Below are 8,847 nucleotides of genomic sequence, written 5' to 3' on the forward strand. Positions count from 1 at the left end.
TATCTCTTGTTACTTCCCTGATGACTCATGTCCGCATTATAGATAGCGGAATACCGTCATGCGGAAATATGTCACACGTATGGAGAATGCCTTGTGTTCTCCTTTGTTCGCTACCAAAGTGTCTCCAGTGAGATTTCAAATGTCATTGCAACTCTTTTCTCCCCAGGCTTGATGTGAATGAAAGTCCCTCAGGGCTGCAGATATTCTATCTCATTACTGGCAGCGCTGGTGCAATCAGAATATTGGAGCGCTTATTAAGCAATTGCTTTCTCCATCGGCCTTGCTGAGTATGATTGGTTTGGGGTAGCGAAGCTCTGTTTGAATGTCAAACACATAATGCATTGGTCAGGCGTAATGCTTACACGGAATGCGTTGCGTATTTGCTCCTCATTATGTTTTTAAAAGAGTCAATTGGAAAAATCTTTTTTTTTTATTTTGCCTTTTCCAGTGGGACTAAAATATTTAACAACACAATAGACGGTTGCCTCGTTCAAAAGAAGTGTTTAATCCAAAAGCATAAAAACACAGCCTCTTTGAAAGCAGCTATCAATTACAAAGAACAGAATGGATTACGGGGGAAATCTTCTCAATCGTTTAACTTCAATTTTCCACAGGAGTTTAAAACAACAGATCAGTAGTGTGATTATAATGAAAAAGGCACTTGGGCTAAATTTGTAAAGGCTAGCCAAGGGTTGGCTTTCCAACCGCTGCCATAAATGGTGATAGTTATGTGCGCTACAAAAAAAAAAAGGCTGGCAGAAGGCAAACTGTTTGGCTGCGAAAGATGCTGGCTAGAACACACGACGCTCTGTTCTTTCTCTGTCCTCTCTTTGTATGAGAGACAATCCAATCAAGCTGTGTCCTCGTGTGATAATATATTAATGCCAATTATGAATGCGCAATTCCAACTTTTATGTTTAGTCCTCACTTAGCTGAACCAAAGCAAGCCTTGAGCTTTTAGCGGTCCGTTTGGGAAAAGCGCTTAGACTTGATCCTCTTGGTAATCAACCTTTTCAGTTTTCATATTTATTCAATTCTCATGAGAAATACAGTTATTTCTCGTTTATTGCGGTTAATTGGTAATAAACTGAATATTTTCATAGTTAGAGCAGAGAAAAGCTGTTTGTGACTTTCTAAATATGGGTTTAAACATTCTTAGAGCACTGTAGACATGAAATAACACCCCCATAGTCACGGAATAACTGTGAATAATATAAAAATATTATTATTAAAAATAATAAAAAAAATTAGAAAAATAATATTATTAATACAAAATAATATTATTAATATATTAAATAATAATAAATAAATTATTAAATAATTTAATGATAATTAAATAAATAATAAATAATAATATTAATATTATTTTTTTAATCTCAGCCATGGCATAGCGACTTCGCTCTGAAAAAAATTAACAAAACTAGAAAACTGTAGCGTAAATACTGATATATGGACCATACCGTGGTTAAAGTGTACCGTTGCACCCCAAGTCTGTCATGACCTTTCCAGTAAAATATATATTCATTTATTTAGGTATGTATGTACGTATATATTGATTTCCTTTTTAAATAGCGACTTGAAAATGGTGAACTTGCATCGGCAGTTTCCATAGTGTTCTTGACTGGTGCTTTCTTAAAATAGAAAGCTCTTTTGAAATATAGCTACAGGGGTGCATTCACTATCTTGTTGTGCACATTTAGTCTTGACGCCACTCTGCCTTGGGAGCACAAAATGCGTTTAGGTCCCATGGAAGGAGCTGCCAAAATTGTTGAATTATTCCTCCCCTGTTTGCCGTTGCTGTGAACCTGCCACGCAGCATGCGGCTGTTTCCGCTTTGTCAAAGATTTTTGGGATGCATAACTCTGATTTGTGTTTCATAAAGAAGCGGTTTTAAGTCAGCCTCCTCAACAAAAAGATTTTTATCTGTTGGTATTTTTTAATTATTGTGTATTACAGAAACAAAGGGGACACATGACCACTGCGTTTATGCAGCGGTCATGGAGTGAAATCGGCATCAAAGGCTCCTTTATTTTCTCCTCAAATTCCAAGGTGACTGCTCTGGTATGTGACCCACATTTTAAACACAACGCAAGAATGGCTTATGCCAGAAAGAGGAATCCATTTACTTGCCTGCGCTGGGGAGAGGACAAATAACGAGGGCAGGCTCACTCACTCGGTCGTTTACGTGCAATAAAATAATCTGAATTATTGCATGAATTCAGTTGAAACCATCTTTTAAATTATACTCGCAGACCGTAATTGCATCATTGTGAACAGTTTTTAACACTAACAATTAAAAAAATGACACAGTTCCAACATGGCACCCTCTATCCATCGAGGTTTTTCAATAGTGATGACCTATCAAACTGTATTGTAACACCAAAGCTATAAGTGATTCATCAGTTTTTATAATCCTGAACGCCTCATCCCAACAAAGTATCTACCCGTATACGTCTCTTGCATTTTTGTTGCGTGGGAAGCAAAAATAGATGATGATGCAACTCTCCACTAATGCATTAACACACTTTGAGCACCTTTAAACCATAAAAACCATAAAAATCACATCACATCAGCCAGGAGGAAGAAAAAGAGTGTGGAGGAGTGTAGCGTGCACAGTAAGGTCATTTTGTGCATATTTAAACACAAACGTGCACACACATACTAGTTCTGTTCAAAATGTCCAGATTTAAAATAGTTCATATTTGTGATATTTGTAATTGTAATTGTTATTTTGATGTAAAATAAACACCTTTATGCGTTCTTTATGTTGGTATAGTTGTTTAGATATATCATCTGTCAGAAAGGAAAACATATTTGTAAGTGCATGAAATTCACAAAAAGATTTCTCCTTCAGTTTTAGTCGGGAACTGATATTTTCCTTAAATGTACGTATGCTCTATTGCTGATAACTAAAGAAGGGAAAAGGGTAGGAACAAACTTCTTTTTCTGGCGAAAGACGTAAGTCTAATATTTCCGTTGGTAAGTTCCATGTTTATAGGCGGCGCGGTGGTCGAGTGGTTAGCGCGCAGACCTCGCAGCTCGGAGACAAGGGTTCAATTCCTCCCTCGGCCATCTATGTGTGGAGTTTGCATGTTCTCCCCGTGCATGCGTGGGTTTTCTCCGGGTACTCCGGTTTCCTCCCACATTCCAAAAACATGCTAGGTTAATTGGCCACTCCAAATTGTCCATAGGTATGAATGTGAGTGTGAATGGTTGTTTGTCTATAGTATGTGCCCTGTGATTGGCTGGCCACCAGTCCAGGGTGTACCCCGCCTCTTGCCCAAAGACAGCTGGGATAGGCTCCAGCACCTCCCGCGACCATCGTGAGGAAAAGCGGTAGAAAATGAATGAATGAAGTTCCATGTTTATATACTGTAGCCATAGAACACAATAATCTGTGTGCCTTGAAAGATCAGTTAAAACCATCTCAAATGAGTTAATTATCTTACATTAATATTCATTAGTGGCGAGCATCTATACATTTTACAAGGTTAAAAAAAGTGTGTGAGGCATACTACAGCCTTAAACCTAGAATGTGTTTTCGCCATATTTGTTATTATTATATCCGTCCAAGCGAATGTACCTTTAGTTGTGGATCAATAAACTGAAGAAACAAGGTTGGTTTAATATATTTTTCCATGACTGCACATCCATCTTCTATGCCGCTTATGCTCACTCGGGTCGCGAGGGTATGCTGGACCCGATACCAGCTGACTTTGACCGAGAGGACTGGACTGGACTGGTTGCCAGTCATAAAGACCAGCAATCATTCATAGTTGCACAATTCAGAATCACCAATTGTTTTGGGAATTTGGGAGGAAATCACATAGAAAACTGTGTGAAATTTGAGATTGAACCTTTTTGTACTTTTTTGATGATAGTCATCACGACCATTCATTGTGGGGACGGGTGCTCAATATTGTATTGGACTTGTACCTTCTCATTGCCTCTCCGCCTCCGTTACTGCCAGTAATTAGCACAGCATGCCATTATGCATACACCCCTGGATGCTGAGTATACTTCAGTCTCAATGAATACGTACTCACCTTTAATTAGAGAGCTTTTTTTTTTCCTGATAGCATTCCCGTTGTTGGGGTTTACTGTGCCACTACTCAGTGGTTGTATGGAGGGCTGCTGCCTGGGTGGAAGCAAATAGACTGTCAACATTCCTCACCCTTCATTAGGCTGTGTCTTTTAGCAGGACCCCCTTCCCCGCTCCAGGCGCCGGGGGGTATAAAGCATTTTGCTCTCTTACTGCCGCACAATGCCTCTCCCTCTTTGTCCACCAAAAAAAGAACAACCCCCTCCACCGCCACCCTTTACTGTCCTTTTATTGCCCTCGCTTTTACATTACTCTGGAGCAGCGTATTCAGCCTGCCTTATTATATAAACTAAATATGATTATTACACCTAGACTCACAGGAGAGAATTGTGCACTCACTCTTTGTTATATATTGAGAGAATCTAAGTGGGCCCGTATGTGTTATGCTATTATTCTGCTACAGTGCTTTGTTGATGCTTTTAAGATTTTCTCTTTGTGTTTTTTTTTCTTGTGAATTATATTATTTATGTGTGCCTCCTAACCCAAATTCTAATGAACAGAAAATCTTGCTATAGGAATTTTGATTCAAGTTTTTGTGTTTAATTAATTGATGGCATCACTGGCCGCACCCGGATGTTGCAGTAATTGGCCATTTTTACAAATGTTGACCAGGCAAAATCATTATTTTAATAGTTGTTTACACTGTCTGCTACCGATGCAAATGAAGTTATTTTCCAACAAATAGTTACATATTTAGTTTGCATTTTGCATAACAGGCTTAAACCAAGTAACCCGACTAAAAAGGCTGTTCTTAGATGACCTCCAATTGCTTACCACACGCTTAGAAGTATGGTAGTAGTAGTACTACACGTTTTTATAGCAATGACCCAAAGCCAAATTTGCTTATAAAAAAGACGTGGAGAAGGAAAAGAAAATGTGGAATAACTGGCTCCCCTGAATGCGACACTATGTGTGAACTTGCGAAATGGGGCTTTATTCTGAATCAATAAGCAGCGATATTTATGCCACCCACTGTATATATACATCACCATCTGTTATTCCTGATACTCCAGAGGCCGAGGCTTTCCATTTCCATTGACTTGCTTTTCTCCACCGCCATCTTTCAGACCCCAGGGACTGTCATCCTGTCCGCGGTGAAAGATGTAACAACAATGAGGCCGACTCATCTAACATCAACTGTCTTATTATTACAATAACAATGCTTACGTCACGCCGCCGCTTGATCTTTCCTGTGCATTTGAATGCACCGCTTTGTTCATTTTATACTTCTTGTGTCTTTACAGAGTCCCCGCATGAACGTCTGCGTGATGGCGCTGCAGATACTGCATAGATGTTAGAACTTTTTTTTTTTTTTTTTATTCCAGTAATACTGATCTCTTCTTTATTGAAGTAATATTCATTCCAATCCGCCGGCTTTCAAGTGATATCTCACAGCTTCAACAAACATCTGATCGGATGAATTTCATTTGCATCAACCATAATGTTAACTGCACTTTTACACCTTCCAAATCTGCTTACAGGCTGAATGTAATCACGATAACTTAATACAATAATCATGGTTGCATCACACCACCACTGGATCTTTCAGCTTTTTTTTCCCATGTTATGCTTATTCTGTCCTTACATAGTTTTTTTTTATTCTAATAATACTGATCTCTTTTTTATTGAAGTGATAGTCATCCCAATCCGGCAGTTATCAAATGATATCACACAGTTCAACAAACACCCGATCAGTTGAATTTCACATAAACCATAATATTAACTGCACTTTTACATCTTCCAAACCTGATTTAAAAACTAAATGGCACTACTACTTTTGCTCAAACACTTAGTAAATGTTTACAATGCAATGACTAATGCTGTGTAATGTATTTTCATTGACCGTAATTGCAAAAGAACCCCAATTAAAAACACTGATATACAAAAAAAAAAAGTGTTGCAAACTTTAACCTTTAAGGGAACTGACCTTTACAAGGCTTATTTTACTCTGTAGTTTGGCAATAAATCACATTTAGGACTTCAGCAAAAATCAAGCATCAATAATGGATGTCCAGTTTTTAGCACTTTCACCTTGGCTGCAGATCAATATCTTTATGGCCGATGCCTCCCGTCACACTGCACTGCAATTGTTTCTGCCATGTATCAGCGCAACCTGATGGGCCGCTAACCATAAAGGCTTTTAACAATAACAAAGTCCCATCTTAGACACATGAGACGTATACGGCTTGGGGTAAAACTCTGTCAGATAAATGATAAGCTCTTAAATGACAATGCACACGTATAGATGTGCCACATAAGCATAATTGGCCAAGGTCAAGAAGGTCATGAAACAAATGTAAGAACTCGAATTACAGTTGAACCTCAGTTAGCGTACACCTTGGTGAGCATATTCTTCAGTTTACATTCAAAATTTGTATGTACAGTAAACCTCGGATATATCGGACTCGGATATATCGGAAATTCGCTCACAACGGACAGATAAAAAATAACCAATTTTTCTGTAATGCATTTCCAATAAAAATTCATTGCATATATCAGATTTTTTTTAACGGATTTCGCCTATTTCGGACAAAATCTCCAGTCCCGTTCCAATGCATTTCCATTAAATTTCCCTCGCATATATCGGATGGCCGCATCGTGGCGCTCCGATTCGCCGAATCGTGACAGGCCGCTATACGACGTCATTTGCAGCGTTTGCAGCGTTGCCTGCGCGTCCAGGTACATTGGAAACATAGTCAAGGAAGTGCCTTTTTATAACGGATAAAATCCGATTTACGCATATACTGGATATAAATCCGATTTATGCGTAAAACGGACATTTTCCGGTATACGCATATAACGGATTTCGCTTAAATCGGACAAAACCAGTGGGAACAATTGAATCCGATATATCCGAGGTTTACTGTATTTACAATATTTACCATTTCGATTTACCCTGATAATGAAAGCCCGATGGTACTCAAAAAAATAAATAAATAAATAAATAAACCATAACTTTATGTGACCCAACTGTTTTGGAGTATTTCAATTCTGATATAAGCAATTTCAGTCTGAAATAATACGACTGTGTATTTCCATAACAATAGTCAAACGGATTTAACAAAATTCTATGTGGAAAAAAAAAAAAAAAACACTCACGTACAAGTGTGAACATTGAAGTAGGTGTCATCTTGCAAAAACAGCAACCTTGTTAAAGGTGCTATCTTTCCTTTGCTCCAAACAACACTTTTTTCAACCAAAAAAATATAAGCACACCAGCACCGGATAGCATATGCTGCCAACAGAAGTTTCAGAGATTGCAGAAAAAAATGTCTGTATTTCTCACAGGTATGCATTAAACTGAATGAGAATTGTTGCATTCACTCGCTCACGACTCATACACACAAATACGTAAATATTGGAGATGCTTTTCAGCAGTGTTGGTATCTTCTGGAACAAAAGGATTTAAAAACAAATGTCATGCTATATCCCTGTTTACTGCTTACCGTTATATTGTCACTGATCTATATTATAACTAAACAATTCTGTGGTGGACACAAAATAGTCTTTGACGTTGCTACGATAAACTACAGTAAACCTCGGATATATCGGATTCAATTGTTCCCACTGGTTTTGTCCGATATAAGCGAAATCCGTTATATGCGTATACCGGAAAATGTCCGTTTTACGCATATATCGGATTTATATCCAGTATATGCGTGAATCGGATTTTATTTTTATCCTTGACTATGTTTCCAATGTACCTGGACGCGCAGGCAACGCTGCAAATGACGTCGTATAGCGGCCTGTCACGATTCGGCGAATCGGAGCGCCACGATGCGGCCATCCGATATATGAGGGAAATTTAATGGAAATGCATTGGAACGGGACTGGAGATTTTGTCCGAAATAGGCGAAATCCGTTATAAAAAATCCGATATATGCAATGAATTTTTATTGGAAATGCATTACAGAAAAATCGGTTCTTTTTTATCTGTCCGTTGTGAGCGAATTTCCGATATATCCGAGTCCGATATATCCGAGTTTTACTGTATATTCAATGATAGCTTACAGAAGTGAAACAAATGGCTCTCATTAGCTGATAACAAACTTAAGTCGTCCCAAGTTTGTTCCAACCTAAGTGCAATCACCAAAGACATCCATGTTGTTATTTCTCCAGGAACCTCATGGAGAAACATGAACCAAATTGTAATGTACAGTAATCCCTCGTTTAGCACCGTTTGGTTCCAGAACTGACCGTGACTTGAAACGTTCCTCCCTCACTGCCGTACCTTTTAAGTTTCCTACAAGCGCTCGCCGATGTCGCTTCAAACTGAGTTACTTGTTGTTGTTTAGTATCATTTTGACCCAGCGTGAAATGCCACGAGTCTAATCCAGATTTATGTTGGCAATCACGATAAGAGCTCGAGTTTATGACCAAAATGGCTGACCTTTATAGCGCCATGTAAATCAACACGAGCCACTGAAACCGCGCTGATTCCCTGTCCCATGAATGCTCTTTTGTTCTGTTTTCATCTCTCGAGAGTGCTGTCTGTTTGCTGTTTTGGATCTAAAAACAGATGCTTCCAAATGAAAGCATCTGTTGTAGTTGGATTCCCTTTTGGGTTAATGAAGTGTTGCTCCTTTTAAAATGCACGACTAATAAATGCTTGTTAATATCGTTTCATTTGCAAAATTAATTAAAACTGGGAAACTCGGAAAAAACAGCAAAAATGAACCAGTCCAGCGAGGCAATGAAAAATATTAATTAATACCTTAATAAGATATTCATTCATTCATTTATTT

The sequence above is a fragment of the Doryrhamphus excisus genome, chromosome 1, assembly GCF_030265055.1.
Source record: "Doryrhamphus excisus isolate RoL2022-K1 chromosome 1, RoL_Dexc_1.0, whole genome shotgun sequence".
Taxonomy (NCBI): domain Eukaryota; kingdom Metazoa; phylum Chordata; class Actinopteri; order Syngnathiformes; family Syngnathidae; genus Doryrhamphus; species Doryrhamphus excisus.